We start from the raw sequence: 27,021 nt of genomic DNA on the forward strand, positions 1-27,021 counted from the left end.
TTATAACATTAAGTTAATAAATTTTGATAAAAAACTAATTCCTGTCAGATGATCAGCTATATAAGTACATTTTTCTGATAATATTCCTTTCTCTTAAAAAAAAAAAAGCAGTTCCTATGTGGTGATCTCCAATAGGTTCTTCACAATGGTATAAAGGGCATATCAAAGTGTGGGCAAAGGGTTTGTTTGTGTTTATACAGAGGATCAAAGCCTAATTTGGCTACCCAGAGAACGAATTAAGATACGATATAAAGAAGAACTTCCAACATCAACATCCTCTGGAAGAGTCATTCCAGAAGAAGATCATCAAAAAACTTCAACAAAGATCTTGGCGCTGTTGCAGTTGTAGCTGCATTCATCCCACCAGTTCCTGGACTTGCCATTGGAATCAAGAAGGAGATATCTAAGCTGGCCTGTGCATACAGTAAAACAACAAATTTGACTGGATCTATACTGTCGGAACTCAACCAAGAATTAGGAGAAGTGCAAGTTGCAGTGCTCCAAAATTGTGCGACTATTGACTATTTACTGTTAAAAGAACATATGGGATGTGAACAGTTCCCAGGAATGTGTTGTTTTAATTTGTCTGATTTTTCTCAAATTACTCAAATTCAGTTAGACAATATCCATCATATCATTGATAAGTTTTCACAAATGCCTAGGGTACCTAACTGGTTTTCTTGGTTCACTGGATATGGCTGGTAATTGTTGGTCTGCTTTTGTTATGTATCTGTATTCCTATTCTGTTAATGTGTGTGCGCAATTTAATTAGTAGTTTGTTAAAACCTACACATGCTTATGTTACTCTACAAGAAGATATGTCAAAGAAATAGTCAATCTTCCCATGTTTTCTTCCGTCTGCTACTTCTGTAGCTTTTCTTCTTCCTTCCTAATTACAACCCTTTAGTAGAATTCGTGCCTCATATCGAAAATTACCAAGTTTCATAATTCTTCCAAGTGGTAAAGATACCTCAAGACAAATGCTGGGCATAGAAGACACAAGGCATAAATCTGCAAAGAAGTAAAAAGCTAACCTTTTCAAAGAATATTGCTTTTCTCTCACTTACCAACTTTACATTTCCCTGTATGACCCTGGAAGATGGCTGGTTAGCCAGAGATGGGTAAGATTCCTCAAGGGAGGAACAACCTAAGACAGGCACAGTCGCAGGGGGGCCATCAGGTGAGAAATTGGGGATCAAAAGAGGTGAGGCTTAGAATCTCACCCCCGTTTTGAGAGAAATCTTCTGCATCCGTGGATGTTTTGTTGCCCTTGTCTAGCTTGGATTAATACTTAGTCTATAGGCACACACCTGAACATCTACATTTGCCCTCTTACAACACTAAATTATGTTTTCTACCTTTTATCTTGCATCTACCTACCACTTCAGCATTTTATTAAAAATAATAATAATAATAATAAGGGAGAAATGTGGGATTCACATATAAATCAAGTATAAAAATCAAACAAATAATCATATCTGACTTGATTGTTTATAGTTCATGATGCGTGATCAAAACCGAAAGTTTCTGTGATATGACTGCCCTTGCACTGTTCACCTTGTAAGAACTTATTCACTGTGTAAGAACTTGTTCACCATGTAAGAACTTGTTCGTTATGCTTCAGAAGATTGGAGACTGTTGAGAATTAGGCTTGGGGTTGATTAATGATTGTGCATTGAGTCCCCTATACAGAATTTTATTGTTGTTAACCATTTGATCAATAAATATGAGAGATGCCCTCTCAATAAATAAATAAATAAATAAATAAATATTTACATAGGTAAAAAACTAATTCCTTTTTATGCATATTCCAGCATTATTTTAAAGGCTGGAAGATTTTTTTTTTATTTTACTGCATAACTTCTTGCAAGGAAAGGGTGATGACCAAACGCAACAGGAACCCTGGATTTGGACAAGGTGTTAGCTGTGTGCCGGGACAAGGACACCAGCTTTCTGCTCAGTCTTTACAGCAAAATGGCAGGGTCTCCAGAAACAGAGTTCCGCTATCTGGAGTCAGGTCCTGACCACGGACGTTTACTTCTTACTGCTGGCCTTACACAGGTCGCTTACTGAGGAGTGTCACCAACCCTAGTCATGCCCACAAATGCTACCACCTCCACATTTGTCTCATAGGGTTCTCCTAAATGTAAGCTGTACCTTTAAATTTTGAACTGAAGAGTGAGTTTGCATGGAGGCAGATCCCCCTGGCCTTGGCTATTCAGGTTATGCAAACACAGGCCTCCCTCTGCAGGCAGCATGTTCTCACCAGAGGTCTTATTTACTCCTCACCATAACCTCCCAGGATAGCTACAAGGATCCACATTCTCACGTGAGTGAACTTCCTCTCCTTATGAGGCTCTCGAGTTCGGAGCACAGGCCATGACCCCAAGAGCAGACCTAATAATTCCAGGGCAACTCACTCACAGCCCAAAGCCCAGCGCAATGGGCTGGACCCAGAAGCCCAGAGCTTTGACATGCAAGACGGAAAAACCAGCTGGAACCAGCAGGATGCAGACGAATGGACGACAGGGTTCTCAGTTCCCTTAAAGGTGCCTGTGGCCACCCAGGACTCTAGTGAGAAAACCAGAGGCTGCAAAGTTTTCCTTGAGAAAAGCATTTCAGTGGCTAACTGCTAGTGCATTAAGCATGCACCTAAACAGGAATAAACAGAGTGATCTAAACCTCTTTTTCTGGGTTTGGATGAAGTCTGCCCACTGCTTATGTTTAACATGGATTACTAACTTAGGCAAAAGCTCTGTTAACGACACGCATTTCACATCAGGTCTTCATTACAACCTGTGACCTAAGGCCACCAGGGAAGCACACACAGCAAGCCACCTAAGGCTGCAGATGCCACAGGCACAAGGTCAGCTGGGCCACAACCACGCCCACGAGCTTGTTCAAGGATTCTCTGCACCGCCCACCTCAGGCAGGGGGCTGCATGGAACCAAGCACCATGCACACATCCCCTTGGAAATGAAAGGAGGATGGAGGAAGACAAAGGAATGAACATTAAAGCCAAATTACCAGATACCACATTTATCCACATTAATCTGGACACCCAATAATACAGTTCTACCACTGCAAAACCCAAGGGATGATGTGAATTCTCTGGAACACTTTTCTTTTTCTCAACTACATTCTGGCAAACCGAGGCCACAGCCTGGGGCTTTCCCCTGTCTCCAGGGGGCATTTGGCTACAACACCTACTTTAACGGTGAGACTCTGGGCTTGCGTCTCTTGACACCTGGGTGGGCAGGCCCAGCTGCAGTGCCTGCCACACCAGTGCCTGCCACCAAGGTACCCCCTCGCGAGCCGTCCTGGTCCAGAACATTCCCAGAGCTGCCAGCCACGGAGCCAGTCCCCACGCCCTGTGGGTGGCCCTGGGCTGTTTCCTCCAAGCCTTAGTGTGACGTGGAGATCCACACTCATGCCCATCACTTAGGTGCTTTTGCTCCAGCAGAGTCTTACAGGCTAAGAGGCAGGTGTGTGCCCTCTGCAAAGGGCCGAGAGCAGGGGGCCTCTTGGGCATGGTATGACTGGACACCACTGCTCTCCCTGCTTCAGAGTGGACTGATGTGCCTGAAGACTTAATTCCCAAAGGCTAACTTATGAGTGCTCAGGGGATACCAGCTCTTTTCCCCAGTTCACAGCACTAGTGACAGCAGGGAGAGGAGAGCCTGTCCTGGTCCCAGTGGGCCAGTCACACTGGTGCGCGCCCCGCACTGTGGCCTCAGTGACCTGCACTGCACCCTGGGAGGGGAATCTCATCCATCAGCTCAGGAGCCAAGCTGCCAGCAGTCCCACAGCCAGCCTGCAAACCCACCCCTGTCTGGTCTCAAAGCCCTGCCATGCTTTCTCCTCAAAAGACCACTGCTAGCAGGAGAGAACCTTAGGACTCAAAGATCAGCAGGCACTGCCATCTAGAATACCTGCTATGCTGGGGAGCTCCAGCCTCTGAAACCAAGCAGGGACGGTGTTACGCTGTGTCAAAGGACCAAGCCCACAGACACCACCTTGATTATCTAAGCTACTGTTTTCCTTAGAAGTTCATGAATTTAAAAAGGAATTATTGAATAGCATTATCTGCCTGGGTTAAATGAGCACAACCTAAAGACTGCATGCAGGGTACATCACGTGCCACCACAACCAAATCTTACAAACGCAAAACACACCAGACCCTGATCTGTAGACAGAGCTAAAGGCAATTGTCTTTTTTCTTTAATTTAAAAAGAAAAAAAAAACCCCACATGACTATTCCAGGCTTCGGGCTCACAAATGCCAGAAGCGTGTCCTGCCCTTGGCTCCTCCTCCCCCCTGCCCAGACCAGCAGGTACCCCAGTGGTCTAGGGGACCAGTGCACCAGGAACGGGGGGTCCAGCTGGGCCAGGGCAGCATGGGGACGGCACGCTTGCTGACTTCTGGTAGGACTAGCCACGTTCCACTCCCATGGCACTATTTGGTGGGAAATTTTATTCAAGGGGGAAAGTGCTGGTTTCAGACACTGAACAAAGCCACATAGATAACTCCCTGCATGGTCAGGCTGACCTGCAAACCTGGTCCTTCCCCCCACGGGCTGATACCGAGCAGCTCAGAAATGCTGATCGGCCTCACACCCAAAAGGCTTCCAAGATGACCTCAATTACCTTTTATCAGATTCCCCACCAGAGCTTAGGGAGTACGCGAGGCCACAGCTGATTTCACAAATCTCACAAATTCTCACTGAAATTAGGATTTTGACTCAAGATAAAGATATCCTGAGTAGGACAAATATTGTCTTTCTGCTTTGGGCTGGAATTATATTAGCTCTAAATGATAATGCTGCTTAGCAGTTGACTATACCTGTTTGTAAGTTGATTAATGAAAATGGAAAATTTTAAAAAAGGACTAATTTCTAACTCCCTGAACAGCCTCCAAGAGACATCACATGTGGTTGAGGCAGGTGTTTGGGGAGGAGGGTAACTGGTCAGAATTTAAGCTCCGAGGGGTCTATGTTGTGAAATAACGAGCATTATTTAACATTCAAGTATTCCAGGACTGAGAAAAGCACAAAACCGCAAACAGTGGGTCACCCATATACAATGAGACCAGAAAAGGTTACAACAGGGTTCCAGGCCTGGCTCGGCCTCCAAATGTCCTCTGTGCTTCTGGGCCTGCTTCAGCTCAGTGCACCCACAAAGTGGCCCTTCAACTCCAACTGCAGTAGCTCTGAGGAACATGGGAATGGACTTGAGAAGTATCAAAAACTGATGGTTTCATACCACTTACTTATTAAAGCTTATTTTAAATACTACAACAAAGAATTCATAAGGCAAATCTTAAGGTGGATTTCAATTTTACAGTCTGCCTATAGATAGCAATTTGATGAATAACAACATTTCCAATAGTTTGCAAAGATTTTTGTTCAGATACTGGATGCTAGCCTCATAATATGTAACAGTTCTCCATTGTCCAAAAGGTCCTACGTCTTAAGGGCTTTCCACCAGCCAAAATCAGTTTTCAGAATCGACATAAAAGTCTTGCTCTACATCTCAGTGCCTTAACTAGATGATCTAACTACACTTAGCATCTTTAAAAGATCACCAGCATTTTTTATTAAGCATCCATAGGAATTCATGTTGTCCAGGTAACCAGTAAAAAGCATACTGACAAAAATCAACTTTAAACACTAAGACACACTACTAAATAAAACACGTCTTTGAAAAAGGAAGACACAGGCACACACACACTCTGAATTCTCATCTGAGACAATGCAGGCATACTAGCTGATCCACACATTCTCTTCCTGACCGTGAATATGTGTAAGCATTATCTGATTATTTTGCTGAAGTTCATCCCTTACCTTTTAGCAATAAAGGACTGAAAGAATGAAGGAACTGCAAGGAGTGTCCAAGGCCAGGAAATGCGGTGGGGGTGAGCAAATCCTGCTGTGTCTCCTCTTACCTACCTCTCTCTCCACACCTCTCTTTCTCTTTCTCTGGGTCACACTCACACACACACATACACACACACACACAGACACACACACACACACAGACACACACACACACATTCCCTGCAGTCCTCCATTTAGGCTCTGCACTGAAGAAGTCCTCCCATCTAGAAAGCCCACTGTCTTGTCCCCTCTTTGGGACCCCCCGTCAAACTCTGTGGCCTCCCCGCCCCTCCTCTCCCCAGGCTCGGTCCTACTGTCTCTCCAGAGGCTGCTCAAGTTCCCTCATTGGTAAGAGTTCCAGGAAGCCTCCAGGGTCAGTTTACACCACTCTGGGTTTGAACTGTGTCCCCCCAAATTCCTATATTGAAGTCCCAACCCCTGGTACTTCAGAAAGTAATAGTATTTGGAGACAGGATCTTCAGTGATGTTTAGTTAAAGGAGTGGCTGCTCATGTAATGACTGGTGTCCTTTTAAGAAGAGGAAGCAATACTACTTGGGACAGGCAAGTGCCAAGGGTCAGGACATGAAGAGGTAGCAAGGGGGTGCCCTGCATGCAGGGAGACAGGCCTCAGGGGAAATCAGTCCTGCAAGCCCCTGATCTTGAGCTTCCAGCCTACAGAGCTGAGAGGAAATACATTCTGTCGTCTGAGCTGCCTATGTGTGGTGTATGGTCACAGCAGCCCTGGCAAACTGCCACATGTCCTTACCAGAAAGCCCACCGGTGCATTCCCACCACACACAGCACGTACCAGAGGACTTGCTGGCACCCTAAATGAACGCAGGAAGGAACAGCAGGAAACAGCCACCAGCCCACCAGACAGCTCACCATGCACCTCCCAGTTTCCTTCCTCCTGGGCACAAGAGGAACAGATTCTCCAGTTTTCACATGCCTATTCTTTTTCTAAAATACAGTTTAAATATTGCCACCTCTGAACATGGTCCTGATTCCCCTACCCACGAAGTTTTGCCTTCTCTCCTCTGTGCAAAGCCCTACTGCGATATTCAACCTAGTGAATAGAAGCATCATATTTTGCGTTTTAATGGAGATGTCTAACCACATGGAAAAGCACACACCATATACCTCCCCAGGCACCTTAATACCCAGCCTCAGCAATTACGGACCTACAGCCAACCCCTGCCCCCAGCCCTCACTACATGATTTTCATGCAAATCCCATACCAAATTTTATCTGTACAACACTTCAGCGTGTATCATCAACAGATAAGCACAACTCCATTAACACACCTAAGATAATAATTCCTTAATTAAATCTCATATCTAATGTTTCAAGTTTCCCAATTTCCTCATAAGTGCCTTTTTATAGCTGGTTTATTTTAATCAGGATCCAAGTAACGTCCACAAATTAAAATTTCTTGTATGCCTCTTATGACACTTCAAATCTATTTTAATGATAATTTGCTGAAGAAACTGGGACACGTGTCCTGCAGAATCCTGGCATTCTAATCGTTGTAGATTCCATTTTACATGTTCCTCCAACCCTGGCATTTTCAGGAAACGGGCAGTTGGTGCTAAGGGACCTGAGAGACGGGAGACTTTCTCAACAGCAGGGACCGAGGACTGAGCATGGGCTTGGACTGGGGAGTAACCAATCCGTCAATGACTTAGTAAATGACAGAACAAACTGGGAGTGCTGATGTGGCGTCCTCCTCCTCCTCCCCCTCCCCCCACCCCCCCACCCCTGCTCCTCCCCCCGTTCCTCCTCCCCCCCTCCCTCTCCTCCTCCCCCCTTCCACTGCTCCCATTTTAAAGCAGCATCTCCCCAGGGCCAAGGGCATGGCTTGTCCTTCCCAAAGTAAGGAAAAGTGCCACTCACCTTTCCAACTGGAAAAGACACAAAAATTTAAGGCTAAAAGTTATAAAATAATCTAAGCAATGAATGTTAGTTAAGAATATTCTTCTGCTTTTAAGAAAATGGTTTTAAAAAATAACTGTCTTGTGAGGCTGATGAGTGCTGAGCAGGGGCTTAAGGTGGCAGGTTGCACGACGGACACTGTGACACAGCCCAAGGAAGGCAGCATTTTGTGCCCCCAAACTGCCCTGTTGAAAAACATTTGACACTGAAGTCAAACTCTATATGGGTATTACCTGTATGATATAAAACAAAATTTTCCCCTACAAAGAACACATCTACTGTTTTATACAAACCTAAAGATTTTCCCAGAACCCTGAATTAATCAAATCAGAAACCTCAAAATTTTTATTTCCCTTCCCTTCAACTATAACACCCTAGTGTCATTTTAGAGTCACACATTACTTTTAGAAGGAAAAACACCAAACCTGCTTAGCCTGGAGTTGACACGTATGTGCATCACAAGACAGAAACATCCAGAGAGCCGTTCAGTGGGCACCTGGGTCCTGATCAACTCAGGACAAGACCAGGTGAGGGGCTCCAGGAACACATGCAGATTTTAATATTCCGGGGATGTGACGAGTTCCTCAGACCCCACCTTTGCTCTAGATCACATCAATGGCCTTTTAAGAAACCCGAACAAGACTCTGGACATGGGGGTGGGGGGTGCAGTTTTTATAGAAATTAGAGGAAGGTAATGGGTTAAAAAAGATGGGGAAGAGCCCATGGCCTTTGGCATCTGTGAAGTCCCTGGGAGTGTAGAGAACAATTAAGCTCTGGAGCAAAAGGTTGAGAAAGACTCTGTGGGAAGGTTAGTAGGCTGTTTGTTTTAATTTTGTAAATTACTGGTAACTGAGAAGCCTCCTACAGAATGGACTTACTTCCAGAAACTAGGGAAAAAAAAAAACCCTCACTGCCTATCATCCTATTTCACTTCTGATGGGTACTGAATCATCTTGATTTATTTCCCCCATTTTTGAGTAGGGGTGATGCTCACATAGATATTGTAGTGCCCCATAAATGTATTCCAAAAAATGTAGAAAAGTTGAGTAAATCAACTTTTCCCATAAAAAAGCTAATAGTAAAAAACTTAGAACAAATTTATGATTGCTCCAATTGAACAGAAAATGCAATATCACCGTTTTCGAAGTGTATTAAATTGCTTTGGAGAATGCCTAAAGTGGTTAAAGTGTGTTCACCACATGTTTCCCAAACGCCAGATCCTTTCACACCTCCATGCCTTGTTACTTCTTTCTCCACATGGGGAACTTTCTTACTTCTCCAGCTTCCCAACACCACTGTCCAGCCAAATCCAACTCACCACTCAGCAATGAGCTCCAATGTTCTCTCCTCCAGGACATCCTGCAGCATGTCTCTTTTATTATCATGAAATTCCTGTAGAAATCACCCCTTCATAATCATAAATTCTACATTTAAAGGCTACTTAAGACAGGAAGAGCCTCTGGGAAGGGACCTCCGTGTGTTGATGTCCATATGGCTTGGCCACATGGCAGACTGTCCATAAAATGATTCTTATCAGACATTTATTATCCAATAAACTTCCTTAATGATGTCTGTAATATCTGCTGCAACTGTCCAACAGCCTGCGGCACTGTGCCATAGGACCCAGAATCCTCTGCTTCCAAATTTCAATCCAAGAGATCCCAAAATTCTTTATTCAATTCCTTACACTGTGCCCGAGCCAGTTCAATACAGGTGATGAGGTAACTACACCAAAACTGGCTCCACTTAGGAAGAACATTTCTTAACTTTGGCATCTGTGAAGTCCCTGGAGTGTAGAGAACAATTAAGCTCTGGAGCAAAAGGTTGAGAAAGACTTTTACTATAAATTAGCTTTTTCTTGAGCATTTCATTGATTAAATTAGAAATAAGCCAATGAGAAGGACTAAATCAAAGAGTACTTCGAAATTCTAAAGCTCAAAAATACATATCTATGACTTCCTATGGCAGCTGCCCAATTAATGCCATCCATAAAACCATTCAAACGCTGTGTGGGGGTGGAAATCCAATTAAGGCATTTCTGTCTAAATGTCCCCCAAAGAGCCTCCTGCTGAGCTCCAAGTGGAAATAATCATAAATGACAGATTAGCTGTGTAAGCTCGTCCGAAGCTGAAACCAGACAAGAGCAGGAAAATCTACATGCCCAGCCTCTTAATTGGGCACAAAGAAAAAATATTTCAATACCATCTGGCAGAAAGACCCATTTCCTTGTCCAGCCAGGTCTTCTCAAATGATCCTCATCCAGTGTCGGCATCAAAGAAAAGCTTCTGAACAATTCATTTACACATCATGAAATGATAAACTTCAGCTCCATAATGCAATTTTGTGTTCAAAGGAAACAGAGTCAAGAGATTTCAAGCATTCTCTGTATTCAACAACCCCTTACGGAGGACATCCTGAAACTTCACAACAGTCTCTGTATGTAATCTGCGCCATTAAATATGTAAGCAAAGCCAAATCCCTGAGATGCTGAGGGACAGGACAGATTCAGCTGATGAGTTAAATTTCCTCTTCCCCTTGCAACCCATTACTCAGATTTGTAACTTGGCAAATAGAGAGTACAGCAGCTGAGTTCATGAGTGTTCTAACCCTGCTTTCTAGAAATGGAAAAGGGATTGGCCTATTTATTCCAAACAGATCGCACCTGAGACCTACTAAATCAAACAACCTGCAGTTTGTAAAGCTCCTAGGTAGTTATGATGCCAGCCCCTGGTTAAGAACCACTATTGTAGAGAAAAAAAGAGAAATTGAAGATGGCCCAATTCAAGAACTCTTATCTCTGAACCCTCAATACATACAGGGGTTGCCTGAAGAAAACTAACACAGGAATGAGGGTGGCCAACCTATGCACATGATGGATCTGTTTTAAGCTGGATGCAGATCCCAGATCTCCATCTTACCAGCTACATGATGCTGTGGCTGCTACTTGGCTTCAGAAACTAGGTTTCTGTGGAGACGTATCACTCACTCACGAGTAGGATGAAAGTCACACTCAGTGACAGTTCTTACACACCTATGCACAAGCACTACATACGTCAGGTGCAGCACAGACACTGTCCTTAGGGAACTCAGTCTAGGGAGGGGCCAAAAGCAGAGATGAGGTCACACAGCAGCAGTGCCTCATTTGCTACAGGAAAACTCACCTATAGAAAAAAAAGCTCAAGTTTGCTAGGTAACTTCTGAAACAGATGGGTACTATCCAAAATATCTGCTAATATCTGCCTTGGAACTTAAAAATTCTAAGGAGACAAAATGTGTATATTATAATATATATTACCATTAATAGTTTCAGATAAAAAAAAATAATGTATCCTGGAATAGAAAGTAGGTCTATTCTCACTTTCCTGAGACTATACATCCAATAGTTAGAGGAACTACAATGTCTTTTAGGACCCCTTCTCCAAGCAAAACCTTCCTCACTAGAAAAATGACAAGTTGTCCTAGGTCTCACTGTCCAAATACTGTCTTCCAGACAGACAGCAGGTTAAGTCACCCAACAATACCTTTTGAGCCCCTGCAAGTACACTGGGTGGGAGGCACAGAATGGAAGACAGATACATGCTTTGCCCTCACAAAGCAGACAAACAAGTGGATGATAAGAGCCCAAAGGGCGGGATTTGGGATGCTATGCATAGAGCATCACCTGTCATCTAAGTTCGTGACACATGGAGGCAGACGGGGCTGTCCACTGCAGTCAGGTGAGCTGATCCATGGGTGGGGGGAGGAGAACCCCACAGGAGACAAGGAGACAATGGCAAGAAGTTTCTAAAGTGATCACAGTCAGAAGGGGGCCCATGGCAAGACTTAAGGGACACACTCCCAAGTGGGTCTGCCTTTATGCAGACACCCTGCTGAGATCCAGGAGAAGAGATGTGGGTAGGCTGGATGCTCCCAGCTTCCATTTCCATTTAGTAATCTGTTTCTTTCCTGATTCTGCCTTTTTCCCCATTTAGAAAATTAGAACATCTGCCAGCTCCAACCTTCTGGCACCCCAAGTCTCTTTCAAACATATGAAAAGATTAACTTTATATAAAATAAATGTATCCTAAAGTCACACTAAGATATCACCAAGCACCCATCAGACTGAGCTCAGAGATGGGGTTCATGTTAACCTCCCATTCTGGTAACTGTACTGTGGCTATCTGAGATGCTAACATTTGGATGAAGTTATACAAGAATTCCTTGTACTATTTTTGCAACTTTTCATAAGCCAAAATTTATTTCAAAAGTGAAAGTTTAAAAAATTGTTTAAATGTTCTGTGTGCTAACAGGGCATATTGGTGAGGCTGTGGGGAAGCAGGTACCCTCCTGTGGGTAATACAAGCACAAAATCACACAGCTCTGCAGAGCGATGGGGTGGGGCACAGCCGAATGGGAACAGACGAACTATGCATCCACACTTCAGACAGTTAAATCAATTACATTTATACTGGAGTACTACTTACTCCTAAGACAAGAAGAACGTTTCTGAAGTTCCAGACAGGGAAAATTTCAAAAATACACTGTTAACTCAAAAAATAAGAATACTTTCCATTTTCTCCCAAATGTACTTACCCTATGAAGAAACTTAACTACTGCTTTTTTGCCTGGTTAAGCTGCCAAGTATACACCTGCCATCTATCTTCATTATGGTGAGATTCCTTATTCATATGAAGGTAATTATCAGCTTCTCCATCTCAATAAGCCATAAAAATATGTTTTTAATCCAAGCTATACAGATCCTTGGGGAACTTCACTATTCCTATCTGACAATATAAAATGGAAGTATTTCACCTTTCATTTCTTCTCCCTAAATCAGTACCCAAACTCTAAGGCTACATTTTACTAAATTTAGATATAATACACATGCCATAAAATTCACCAAAGGGTGTAATTCAGTGGCAGTACTTATTTTTAAAAATAAGCAATGAAGAGATCGCTTAACAGTATAAGAAAAAAGGGAAGAAAACCAAATGACTCTACTGACCTAATACGTGGGTATTTCCAGAACATTCTGAACATACACACAAGTAACCGGGACACTTGCCTCTAGTGAGCCCATCTGGGAGCCCGGGATAGGAGGAATGCTTCCCTTGATGTTGGGTTTCAGCTGCCTCCCCCCTTTTTAAAACTATGCATTACTCTTTCACATAAATTTTTTTTTTACATAAATAGAAGAAAGTAAATCTTACAACAGGCTAACCTTAATCCCTGCTCCTTGCACAGAATATTTAATCCTACACATTTTTGTTTAGAAACACATCTCTTAGAGGTAGGAGACAATTTAACATTGGCTCTGAAATAGATGGATCACAATCATAAATTAATTAAATTGTAAGTATAATTTTGTTCTCTTAGGAAAACAACTGCATCAGATTAACACAGCTAGTCATCCTACAGTCAGACCTTTCTTAAGATGATTAAACTGCTGAAAAATCTGTGGTTAGTGCCAGGAGCTTTACGAAGTTATGAAAACATAAATTAATGAGTCCACACCAAATTACTGACGGTTCTTCAGTGCCAAATTACAAACTGGTTTTCTTTTCCAGAAGCATCCTGCTTCTATGGGAAGGCAGAGGCCGACAGGATTCCATGATTTAAAGCTCTGTTTTACTGATTACAGTTACAAAGACTTGGCATCTGCTCCAGGGCCTAACTATGGGGGAATCATAATGACTCCCCTCACAGCTGGGAGGCACTACAAATCCCACGACTCCTGCCTTCACCGTTACTGCTCTCCTCTATCGGGCCTGACGAGAACCCTGATGGCGAGGACCCGCGTCACTCCCCATCAGTCCTGGGCCCCACACACTGCCCTGGGCTGGGTTTCCCTCCCAGGGGTGGTTAGGAATGCTCCTCCCACTTACCACAGAGCCTGCTGGCTCCCTGCACGGAATGCCTGTTTGGCTCCATGAAGACCTGGGAACAACATCTGCCTGTGCACTGCACAACCTGGGGTAGCCTGCAAGTCCCTCTGCGGCCCAGAGCCCTGACTTCCACGCTCACCACCCAGAGAGAGCACAGGCTCTTTCACTCCTGTGCAGGGGGAAAAAATTGACCAAGGGTTCAGAACCTATCAATATTTAAAGGTTCTCCCAAAAATAACTAGTATAAAGGCTGAAATAGGGGTGAGATTTTCAATGTTTCTGAATTTGGCAAGAGAAAAAGGCTTATAAATCAATGCCAACCTTTTCCTTGGGGAGGCAGGGGCAGACACTGAAAAAAAAAGGCTGTGGTGTCAGATGAAAGATAGGAAGCTTTTGCATCTTAGGGGAAGGCAACACCTACTTCTGAGAGACAGCCCTCCTAACCCTGTAACACATCGGCACCCCACCATGGCTTCAAACTAACCACAAATGAGGGCTGAAGCTCACATGTAAAATGTCACCAATAGAATTTATCCCATTAAAACCAACTCCTAACACGACTGAAAAACCTGTCAACTGTCATTACTAACATCTGTAACTGTTCTAATATATTTTGTTTCCACAGAATCAAATTATATTGCATTTCAAGGAGAAATGCTGATAAGTTTTTTCCAATTCATTTAATTTACCTGAGAGAAAAGTGAGGAAGTACAAGAGGGAAAAAGAGGAGGAAGAGCACTGATGTTAGGAACTTCCGGAATGACAGTGAACCACTAGATACTCGGCTTCATCACCGAAGGCAGAAGGGGCAACTCCAACCTCAGGCCGACAAGCTCCACAGGACCAGCCGCTCTCCACGTGAACCATCTGCTTCCCGCATCCTCTCTGCACATGACCAAGTGCCACTAAGCGCACTGCCGACGCCCCCTCAGGGATCCCTAGGTGAAAAGGGGAGTGTGCCCCCTTTCATCCGTGTCACACGAACACCATGAGACTGACTTATTCACTCCTCTTTATGGTTGAAATTGAGTATTTCATAAAGGAGATATGGAAAGTACAGAGACAAAAAAAATTTACACAATCCCCAGTTATCCTGGATGTCATCAATGACAAAATAGCTTCACATCAAAGCAGCAAAGCTGCCAACCTCCCCACTGGTCACCTACAGTCACATGTGCCTTTGAATGATAACATTTCATAAACAGATACTATGTCAATATCAGCCTTGAAGCCACAGTGCCCAGAATGCAGCCACACATCAAAATTTCAAGTTCAATCACTTTACACCATCCGGCTTGTGTTCCATGTGCATGCAGCTAACAAGACATCCTGCTCTCCTGAGACCTGTAATAAAGCAGAATATGCTTCCCCAAAGCTCCCTGGTCACACATGATATGTACAGAGGAAGCCAGAATACAGCTTTCACGCGATGAATGACTGGTGAAGCATGCATCACTGATGCTCTCACGTCTTTCATTTTAAATGACTTTCATCTTCCTAAACTCCTACATGTAAATATCTAGTTTTACTGAAAAAGTAGGAAGAGAAAAGGGAGGGGAAGGAAGAAGGAGGTGTGCCAAGCTGTGAAACGCCTAGCAGAAGCAGAGAGGGTTTCTCACTAGCAGCACCCCGGCTTTTGGGGCCAGGTAATTCTTTGTGGCAGGGCTGTCCCATGCCTCGTGGGCTGGTTAGCAGCAGCCTCCACCCTCCCTCAAGCTGTGGCAATCGGACATCTTCCAGACAGAACAGACAGTCATTGTCAAATGTCCCCTAGGGAATGAAATCACCCCGGTTTAGAATCACTGACTGTAAATGAAATAGACTGCTTTTTATTTTAACACCAAAAATTAGACAGGAATATTCATATATTTTGTAACTATTATAGAATATGATTAAAATATTTAGGTGGAAGTTGCTATAATTACTCCTTCCAAAATAACGGAATAAATAGGCACATACAGTTGAATTCAATGTCATTATCAACTACAGTTACAATTTGTTATATAATTAGAAGACAACCTTTAAACTCCAGTTTGGTTAACATATTTAAAGTATGCTATAGTTTATTTAAAAAAATTAAAATATTAAAAACAAATATATAACTATGAATATATGTGCTTGCCTTTAAAAGCAATAAACAAAAGGTGGAAGAAGAAAACATAATTGTTTTAAGAAAAGTGATGGGTAGGGATAGAAATACAAAATCAGACTTCTCTGGCTACACTTCTTTCCTCTCTTGAATGAGATAAATGGTTTACATAATTCTAAAACAATATTCTTTCTTTTGAAGTCCTAAAAATCAAAAGCAGGATGGAAACAAATCAACCAAATCACAAATCGAGCTGGTGGCATAAATACGGAGAGTAATCATTCTGAGACTGAAACACAGTAGTTTCACTATATTTCCCCAGTGGGATACACCCTATGCACAAAAATACTATCAGCTATTTTCAGGACTCACATTGTTGGTAAAAATATTGATAGTTATTCTAAACATTTGTATGCTGTTGTACGTAAATAAAATGGGATAATCAAGCAAAGAAGCAATTATGTTAATGTTCCTAGGGACAAAAAATTTTTAAAAAGATACAAATATAAAATCCAAAAAGGAAAATATCTTATAATTCTAATTTTGAATGAGAAATACCAGGGAGAATTTTTTATAGTAGGTCATGTTAAAAAATGAACCAAAACAAACCCAAACAAAACCACCTTTGTCCACTGAAAAGGCCCAGACACGGGAGCAATGAGGACCCCAACTCCTACAATGTGGTCCCCAAATGCCATTTCCTCAGAGAACCATGGTCTTTGAGGAAATGTGAAGATTCAGGCCTTGGCGGTGGGGAGGCATGCTGGAAGGCTGCAGCTCCTTGCCTTCTGTGGCGACATCTCTAGTGCTGGACAAGTGCAGCGACTGTGGGACATCCCACAGCTAATGCAGGCAGCTGGGGCCATGTGAGTTGCACATAGGATGTCAGCTACAATGAATGACAGTGCTTCAAAATACCTTAAGTCATGGGCTCGTAACTTCTCTAAAAGTAACCAACCAAAAAACCTCTTTGGTGGCTTATTCTGGGAAGCAGAACTACTTATTCTGAAAACCTAAAATCAAAGCTCTACGGCCCCATATAAAGGTACCTCAGGGTAACTGCTGCCATGTCCTCACCTGAATACAGAAGGAACGGCAGCATCAGAAAGTCACCATTTTGCAATCCTGATGAGTTATGGATGGAAACTGTGACCCTCAAGGCTGCTCACACATCCTCCTCCTGATGGAAGCAAGACACCAACCCATGAAATAGGCTTGTCAGAAAATCATCACACTAGAATCAGCTCTAGATCTGGCCAGCAGTCACAGGAGCATGTTAAATGGGGATCCAGCTAGCAAAGCACAGCTATGGGAAACCCAAAGGATAAGAGGTCTGGTTTCTCCAACTAATCAATCTGCAATGGGGAAAAGAAAGGGCGTGCACACTCGAGAGGGGGTGGAGAGATCAGCATCATTCAACTGCAGTGTAAGAGCCTTACTTGGATCTTGGTTTGCACAACCAAATTTTAAATAAAAATATTGAGATAGTTGGGGAAATATGAACACTGGTTGCATATTTGGTAATATTAAGGAATTGTTACTGAAATATTTACAATAATACTTACAGATGAAATGAATGAATATATAGGATTTGCTTCAAACATAAGCCACTGGAGAGTGTAGGATATTCGATGAAGCAAGACTGCCATTAACTGGTAAGTAGTGAAGCTGACGATGGATGTTCAGGAGGATTCATGGCATGAGTCTCTCTACCTCAAAAACTACATTCCATATTATTATCTGTTAGCTAGGAAATCACATCTTGCAATGAAAGATAGTCAGGGGCATCAAAAAATATGATAGCTTGAAGGGTCTCTCTAGAAGCCAGGAAGCTCCACACAAAAGCTGGTAACAGAGATTGGTCCCAATGAGGCCAGGCTGGGAACCAAGTTTTCAAAATCTCATCAGCGTCTAGTTGTCAAGGCAAGACTGGGGAGAGGAAGAGGACTGGGAAGGTGGCAGATGAATCTACAGGACCTCTGACACTCTCATAAGCTGCTCTTTACAATTGACCGCTAAGACGTTAGGTTCCTCCTTTTGCTTCTGAATGCACTTCCAAAACAAGTTTTTTCACAGTCTGACTTCCCCCACCCCCATCCAAGAAAAATACATGCACTGGATAAAATCTTGAGCATTTATTCAGACATTATATATACAACAGCATTGAAACACTTAGTGTCGTATGAACACACTATGCTATCAAGAGCTGTGTCACTTTTACACTGATCAAACCATGGACACTCCCCCAGCTCACAGGCTGCAATGAGAATGTGCTGCACTCATTTTAAAATTACATAAATTAAAACATGTATCCCTTAATTATAGAGGTCACTGTGATCAGTTTTATCATCAAGTGAGTCAACAAGAAATGTTCCTTCCTCCTGAGAAGTTTGCCACATAAAACTAACCCACGAGAGTGCTACATAAACAATTATGCTGATATACAAGTAAAGAATGAGGGCATCCCCAGAACATTAAGCCAGGTTAAAACTGCTAGAAAGTGATGGCTGGTGAGGATGGTGAAATGGGACCCTGTACTTCAGCCGCTGAGGCCAGGCCCGTGGCTCAGCCGTCCTGAAAATCATAGATTATCTCAGGAGCCTACGTTCAGGCTGGTTCACCAGAGAGAAGGCCTAGGAAATGAAGGTCCAAGAGATTAGGTGGGAAGGTTGAAACAGGACCAATTTCTTATCAGTGTAGCTGTAATTTACATCACTTCCCCAGATGAAATCAACATTCTCTTACAAATTACTAGAATTTAAATCCTAAAGGAAGGATTAAAGATCTTCTGCTCTAAGCCCTTCATTCAACAAATGAGAAAATGAAGGTGCAGCAAGCTGAGCCCCAGGCCACGCAGGATCAGGGCCGCTCACAATGTATCAAGCACCCCCTCAGTTATGCTACTCAGGGGTGTTTCCAGAACCCCACGTCTGCTGAACTGGGAATGGCAGCCCCCAAGTGGTGTCATACAGTCTTGTCAAGTTCCAGCTGTAGGAGAACTACTTTTGTGTCTATATCTATGTCTTGATGTAAAAGGATTAGGATCTGGCTGATTCCCAGTGAACCCTAGCGGGCAAGAGCTTTCGTTGACTTTGGTCACGTGGAGTATGGGCTGGTACAACTCAGAGGTCAGAGCAACAGAGCCCATGCCCACCCACGTTCTGCCTGTGCACATCAGCTGGCAGCGAGAGGCCCACCTGCACAGAGGCCTTTGGTCTGCCAAAGACAAGCTCCACCTACTTACTCTTCTTCCCCAGGTGAGCCCAGAATAGGGGCCTGTGGATAAAATTGCAGTATTTCCAGAATCCTCTCCTGGAATTAGGCCATCTCCATATCAATAGGTTTTTACAAGGGCTACTTAGGTGGAGAGGCCAGTGAACGTGGGACAGAATAGGTTTTTGGCCTCCCAGCCTAAAGGGCATGTGAGCAAGAGGGGAAGCCAAAGAGATGAATGGAGCCAGGCCTCCAAATAAAGGCCTTTTCCCCTTGACTGACTGAGGCTTCACAGGTTTATTTGCCCTGGGCTGTGAACATGCTTTCCCCGCGGTGAGTTACAGAGCCAAAGGCCAGGGACTCCAGCAGCCCACCCTGGTGCTGAACACCTTCACCTGGAATGGGGCAGAGGGAGGACATTGAGAGAGCCCATCAAGTTGTGGGACATGTCCCATACCACTACATGGTGCACTTCTCAAGGGAGCCCCAAAACGGGGCTCCAGCCATGGCTCCCCTCAGTGGGGAGGAAGAAGGGGCCGTTGTGGCTGGTTGCCTGCCTGCTCCAGGATGCCCTTGCTAGCATGCCACACATGGTGCCCAGGTCAATAACCTTACCCATCTTAAGAATCTGGTCACCTGCCAGACTACAGGAGTGGGGAGCACAGAGCTCAGAATCGCTTACCACTTTGGGTCAGCAGTGCAAGATCTACTAAAAATAAGTGGTAAGCAATTACGCAAGCTGCAGGAAGTAGAGAAATGAGAGTCTAATTGTAATCTGATCAACAAATTCTAATAAGAGGAGCACTGTTTCTTAATGGTGAACTTTTATGCCTAAATGAGCATGTCTGTTTATGGGCTCTAATGAAGAACAAATGGTTTACCCTATTTTTAGCTCACAAATCAACCTTTCACACATTGAATGTCAACCCATTCCACAAACAGGAGGTAACATTTCATGCAGCAAAAGCAATAAAAATTAAAATGTTTTGAAGATAAGCCCGTTCTGCTCCTTTCTGTGCAATGCACAACCATGTGTACCACAGGGTTAGGCTCTAACTCACAGTCCTCCAAGTAATGAGGGGCAGCTGAAGTCAGCTCCTTCTGTGGAAATTCAGCTGACTGCTACTCACATCCAGTCTGTTCTGTGCTACCTGGCGGCTGGGGCAGTGGTCCACAATCATGCCCTGGCCCCACCAGCACAGCAGCGCCTGGGAACTTCTCAGAAATGTAAACGATCTGGGCTCACTCAACTTAGGGCAGAAACTAGGGCTGTGGGGGGTGAAAGGGTATCTCGCCGCGACCCTCCTTACCCAGAATGACTCAGGAGACACGGGCCCACGCAAGAGACTTATTATGTGAGAGAGTGGCTGCCCCAGACGGGGGTGGGGGGAGAGAGAGGGAGCAGCAGAGAGAGCAGTGGGACAGAGAGAGCAGAGAGACAGAGAGAGAGGGAGCAGGGGGACAGAGAGACAAGAGACAAACAGAGGGCAGCAGCATGGTGCAGAGTGTTGTGCCTTTTATTGTGGCGGATCCGCTTGGCCTGTAGCTTTGGGGGAGGGTCGGGATGTTTAGAGATAAGGCGGGGTAAACCCAGGCAAGCCCCAGGCATAATTCTCACTGGCTTATGTGCTTGGGACCATGGGGCAAATGGAGGATAAATTACTATATTCTTACAGGGGGGTAGGGAGCAGTCTGTGCCTTCGTAAGCCCTCTAGTTAATTTGGAACAAGCTCAAGGTGGAAAAACACGAACTATAGGACTAGGTCTTCACAAGAGATTTCGATGGGCAATAAACTCTTTACAAGGTGTTTCTTGGGCACATTTTATTACCCATCTTAGGGATATCATATCTAGCAAGAGAACAGTTCTCATCAGAAAAGACGCAGAGAAACTATTCTTCAATTGAAAAGAACTCTCTTATTTGGATCGAAAGAAATAGGTTAATTTTTTCTCATTGAAAACAGTTATGAAACACCTGGTTCAGCAGCATGTATGACCGCAACCTCAGTGAGGTCATCTCCTATGGGCGAGTCCACGTCTGTCAGCTGAGGAGGGCAGCTGGGACATGTTCAGCCCTGGGACAGCCCCAACACCAAAGCCAGGGACATGGGGGAGGGGAGGGTGGCAGAGAAGTGTGCATTACACACATCATGAGTGAAATGTATTTCAAATAGGAATTTGTCTATATACATGTAGAATTCTGAAAAGATGAATCCAACTAGAATGCGTTATTAAAAACTCAAACCAATAGGTAAGACATCTACTTGCCCTGATGAGAGTCCTCCTCTGACAAAAGCACAGAATTAACACAGATAGTTTTTGTCTTAAGCAGAGCACTGAATTACAGTGGCTTGTAACCAATTTAAGCTATTTAAGAATGAAGAAAAAGAACAGAGGGAAACCAGAAAAAAATGATGCACTTTATGGATGAACACAAACGCATGGTAAAAAATGATAACCCTATAAGGAGCCACCTTGGAGGTCAGTAAGTTCTGTGCTGGCCAGAAGAAAATCTTACAGCCTACATCATCTGTAATACAGAACTATATACACATATACATTAAAAACATATGTTACTTCTATCACTTGTCAAGAGATGAAGACAAGCAACAATAGTTTCAGAATATCTCTGTTAATGGAAAAGTTACTCCACACACCAAAGAAGCAGCGAAACTCGAGCACACAAAACCTGAAAACCCATCATCTACGTGGAGTTGACAGAAATGGTGGCAAACAAGAACTCCCCTCTCCTTTTACCTTACGTTAAGGCAATGGCTCACTTCACCAAAGAGTGTTTTATGGGCACAGGAGCATCCAGGGCACAAAAATCCTTTCCACCAATGACAACAGTTCATAGGTTTTCTGACTTTGATCCCCAGTTCACATAAGGGGATTAGAATGATTAGAGTCTCATTTTATTCAGAATGTGTCTTCTCCTCCAACCTCCCACGTCCAACTCCCCAGACTTCAAGTAAACAAAAGTGAAAAGAAAGGCAACACTCAGGACATCTGCACAGCTGTGGGTAAAAATGCAGTACTTCCAGCATCTCTCCCCTGGCCTTAGTGTATCTCCATATCAACAGGTGTTTCCAAGGAGTGGAGAGAAGTACTCCATCTCCATATCAATAGGTGATTACACGGTGGAGCAGGGCATACAGCACCAGAGAGGTTGGGTGGATTCCATTTTTGCAGCTGGGTGGTGAGAGATATGGGTGAGCAGAAGTGGATGACTGCCTGTAGGCAATAAATGTGTTTCTCCCACTGTATTTCTCCTTTGACTGGTTTCAGTTTCAAAGGTTATTTGCCCAGGGCTGGGAGAAAGATTCGCACCCCCCACCCCCCTCCAGAGTTACAACAGTCAAGGCACTGGTTTCTGAACCCATTCAGGAGATCCCATCTGGAAGGGGGCATCCCAGAGGCTCTGCTGTGGGTCGAGTGAGCAAGTGCCAGGTGCCTGGCCCACACCCACCAGCATGGCAGTAAGCTGTGTACCCAGGTCTGCAGGATATCCTCACATGGGAGCCTGCGTCCTCCTCCAATGGGCACAGGTCCAAAGCAGAGCCCAAGAGCAGCTGTCTCAACCTAACCATTCCACCCCTCACTCCCATCAAGGTAAGAGAGCAAGACCTTGTCCCCCCAACCCCAACCCCCAGAAAGAACCTGGCCAGCGGGATGCCCTCAGGAGGGGCTGTGGTGGGGAGGCCATCCCACACCCCAGGAGGCAGCTGAGACACGTTCAGCCCTGAGGCAGCCCCAGCACCAGAGCCCAGAACCTGGGGGAGCAGAGAGGGCATGCCCCGGGAGGGCACATCTCTGCAGCAAGGGGCCCAGTGACACTCACTGTATTAGTCTGCTCAGGCTGCCATAATGAAACACCACAGAGCAGGCGGTGGAAACAGAAAATTATCTTCCCAAGGTTTTGGAGGGCTGAAGTCCAAGATCAAGGTGTCAGCCAATTTGATTCCTGGGGAGAGCTCTGATCCTGGCATGCACACATCCACCCTCTCCTCGCATCCTCACATGGTGGCGACGCAGCGAGCTCTCTGGGGTCTCTGCTCATAAGGCCACTAATTCTACAGCTCAGGGCCTGACCCTTTCAACCTTATTTAACCTTGATTACTTCCTCAGAGGCCCTATCCTCAAATATAGCCACTGGGGGATTAGGTTAGGGTGTCAAGACTGGGACATGGGGGGACAGTGTACAGTCCATAAGGCAACCAGATGGGGGAGTTGGCCCTGGGCAACACAAGCAGCTGGAGCAGAGCTGGGCAGCACTTTGCACACCTCCCACTGCTCAGAGCTGACCTCCTTCGTATAAAGAAAACACCCAGTGGGGGGAGAGGTGGCTGGGGGTGCAGGGCTGTGGGCTAGTGGTCAGGGGAGCAGTAACAGGTGGCTGCTTGGCTGCCAACACCCTGCAGTGGGGCCAGAACAACTGGGCAAATGCAGGCAAGAGGGACATGACTGCAACGCAAACCCCAATCATGCTGGCCGCTCAAACCCTGAGGCACCAGAAGAGCACCACACCCAGCCGCAGCCTAGCGGGGTCACCTCCAAGCCTGACAGTCCTATAGGGACAGAGCTGTGTCACAGGTAAGAACTGGAGGGCAGAGGGCAGGAAACCTACCCAGGTCCCAGAGCTCCAGGAGGAGCAGGGTGGGGCCAGGCCTGGCACCCAGCCACTACTCCAGCCTCCTTTATGTGCAGAAAGGGAACAAACAGGGAGGGAAGGACACAGAGCCCCAAGGAGGGGCAGAGGCCAAGGCAGGAGGAGGCAGGAAATAAAGAACAGTGACTGAACTAAGCAGGTCAGGCCCGCTACAGCCCTCCACGACAGGCGGCACCACGAGCAGAGCAGCTACATCCTTTACAAAAGCCTTGCGGCAACTCTGACAGCCCTGTGGTGTCTGCATGGCTTCCAAACACACATAATAGACCTTGAGCTGGAGGCACCCCAGCACTGGGGCCTGGGGAGCAGACCCAGGACCCAACAGGAGGTCAAGGCCAACCCCAAGGCTGCAGGCACAGTCTCTAAACCCAGAGACCTTTCCGGACCTGGCCCAGCCAGACCCGCACCCTGGACCCAAGCCGCCCACTCTCAGTTCAGGAACAAAAGAACTGGGTGAGTGCTGATGGCCAGGCCTGGCACAGAGCAGTTCTCGGTGAGCGGTAACTTATCACACAGACCCACGCACAGCGGCCACTTTACCTGGTGTCTGAGCCACCTATACACATGCCTCGTTCTTCCCTGTGTCTCGTGCTCAGACTGTTTGCAATTCTCCATTCCACCCTCACCACTAATCACAGTGCTCTCAACAGAAGAGATGGTCAAACAGAGGCTAGGAGAATGGATGAACTGATAATTGCACAGTGGAAGGGGCATGAGAATGAGGAACAGGCCGAAGGTAGCTGAGAAGACTGACAGGCAGGTGGCCAGAGTGGACACACACAGATGAAAAGATGCGTGCACACACGCCCCACAAAAAAAGGTTGAAAATAATGAAAAGGATGGTCTGGGTTAAATAATTTGTCTCCCTGAAGCACCTTTCAGGATCAGAAGTAATTCACCACTGCCAGCAATAGCATTTATTTTCTTCAGCACACCAGATAAGAGCAGATAAATGAACAGACACAGCACAAACTAGGATGAAGCATCCTAACTCCTAGCCACCTGCTAAGCCAGGAGGGACAGCCTGCGTGTGACCAGGGTCTCCAGGCGTCTATTGTACGAATGCATGCAGAGGGGGCAGGGCACCCCAGACCCGGGGAGGGCTGCAGGCTGGCCCATGAGCTCGGAGGGCACCCCCACTCTGCTTTAAATTTAGCCCTTCCCCTTATGGTTGTGGCAGGAAATCCACCTGCAGGTCCATTCAGGTAATGAGAAGCAGCAAACGAGGTATCAAAGTATGGTTTTCTATTAGCTGTCTTTTGACTGAGTCACTTTTGACTCTAATTTATCTTTTCAAATAATAGGAAATACACTCGTCCCTCTACATGACAAGACCATGACTGTTTTATGGCCAAAGATGTCTCAGGAGAAGGAACCTTCCAACCAGGCTCCTTGGTGGGAAGAGGGAAACTCCTCTGATTCCTTTCCCGACTGTACATAAACACCACAGCCTCCTCCGGCTGCTGGCAACACTGCTCAGAACCAAGGACCTGTTCCGGAAAGCATTTTGAATTGTGAGGCTGCCCAAAGGCATTCACGGTTTCCCAATTACTTGTATATCCTATGCAATTAGTATTACAGGATGAAATACTGTGTACTCATAATAACACTGAAATGGGAAATGTCAGGAACGTCAGCAACCTGGGATCACTCACTCTGCCAACCCCGTAGGGCCTAGACCAGTGGCTGGACATCAGGCCCAGGGCAGGGAGACAGGTGTTCCCTCAAGAGCCAAGCTTTTCATTTTGTTTGCAATTTTGATGGTGTGATAATTTCCCCTAGATTAAGTGAGAATCTTTTATGGAAAGCATCTATAAAGGTCTGACCCACAGATGTGCTCAGTTTACATGTTCAATTATTATTAAAATTATAGGAATGGTAATAGCCTATGTTGTAAAATCCTGAAAAACTCTTTACACTGCATACCCTTCACCCTTCCCCACTGGGATGTGGGAAGGCAAAAATGTGTCATTGCTCTGCACCTTCCTGGCAGTTTCTGATACACAGCAGGAACACAAAAATTTCTTGAATATGTCCCTTCACTTCAATAAATGCAGCACCAACAATCGGCCTAAAAAGGCTGTTTCAAACAGCTTGTTATGTAAGCAAATTAATCCCTGTTCTCCCCTTCACCCAAAGTTCAATCAGCAAGTGGAAAGACTTCTCACTGGGTGTGCAAATTAACATTGCTATTTGGGTGTACAAAGTTTACAACCACACAGCCAACTCTACATCAGGCTAAACAGAAAGCATGCCCCATGTGAGCTCTGCAGCAGAATCCCAGAATACACATGAGCACCATTTAATCACTGGCTCTTTCACCTAAAATCCTACCAAAGACTACGCAAATCTCCCTATGGAACACAAAACATCTAAACAGGAACAAATTCATGCAAAGGCTGCTAACCACACCTCCATCCTTCCCACCTTCCAGGACAGGACATAAGTCCATTTAACACATTTTCTTCTCCCTTAGTCCATCTATCCAATTCCTCATTAGAGCTTACCAGTGTTTTTCAAAACATCTTCGTGCAATGTACCCTTACCCTCCATTCCTAGGGGTGACCCCATTTACAAAAAGCTCACGGCAGCTGAGCCCACACCTCCAAGAACAGCAGCCAACATTTGGGGTTTAATATATGCCAGACACTGTTCTGAGAGCTTTACACATAAAATACTGCATTTCATCCTGTCACTGACCCATTTTCCTGACCGGGAAATTGAGGTTTGAGAGACAGTAAATGGCAGAGTGAGGCCAGCCCAGGCAGGCAGTCTGGGTCCAGTGCCCTCGCTCTGAAGCCCCTGGAGCTCTCAGCTCCCACCAAGAACAAGCGTCTGCACCCTGCTGCTCCCCATGCTCTTCCATTCCTCTCCATTTCCCGGTGCTGATGTCCCCCAGTGTCCACGCTACACTGAGACCATGGCTCACAAGAATCCTGCACTGACCCGCCTGCCCTCCCTCTACATTTTCTGAAGTGTTTCTCTCCCCACAGGCAGGGTCATACAGTACCCAGGGGTCCTCATGCTGCCAGCTGGGTATCCCTAGGCAGACATAGATACCAAGAGGAGAGAAACAGAAGCCACACTCTGGGCACTGCCAGGCCACAAAGATCACACGGAGAAAATACATGCCAGGCATGCTGGGTCCCCAGAGGAAGCCCCACAGAGGACAAGGGAGCTCCTCACTGCCCTCTTTGGGAGGGCCCCCTGGTGTGGTCAGAACTACCTCCAACAGCTTACATCGCCTCTGTCCCCCAAGGAGGGAGCTGTCCCCAAGGACACCCAAGGTGTCTGTGCTCAGCTCACCATGAGGATAAAGGAGATAATACACAGTACAGTAAGGCAAGCACCACCTTTATCACCATCACCACTGGGACT

The 27,021-nt window shown here is 45.3% G+C and overlaps 1 protein-coding gene across 5 annotated transcripts in view; it reads right to left on the reverse strand.

Annotated features, from left to right (window-relative positions):
- Positions 1 to 27,021, reverse strand: part of NCK2 (NCK adaptor protein 2) — a 144,410-nt gene that overhangs the window by 69,012 nt on the left and 48,377 nt on the right. The window lies entirely within an intron of this gene.

This window comes from Manis pentadactyla, chromosome 2 (genome assembly GCF_030020395.1).
Source record: "Manis pentadactyla isolate mManPen7 chromosome 2, mManPen7.hap1, whole genome shotgun sequence".
Lineage (NCBI taxonomy): Eukaryota > Metazoa > Chordata > Mammalia > Pholidota > Manidae > Manis > Manis pentadactyla.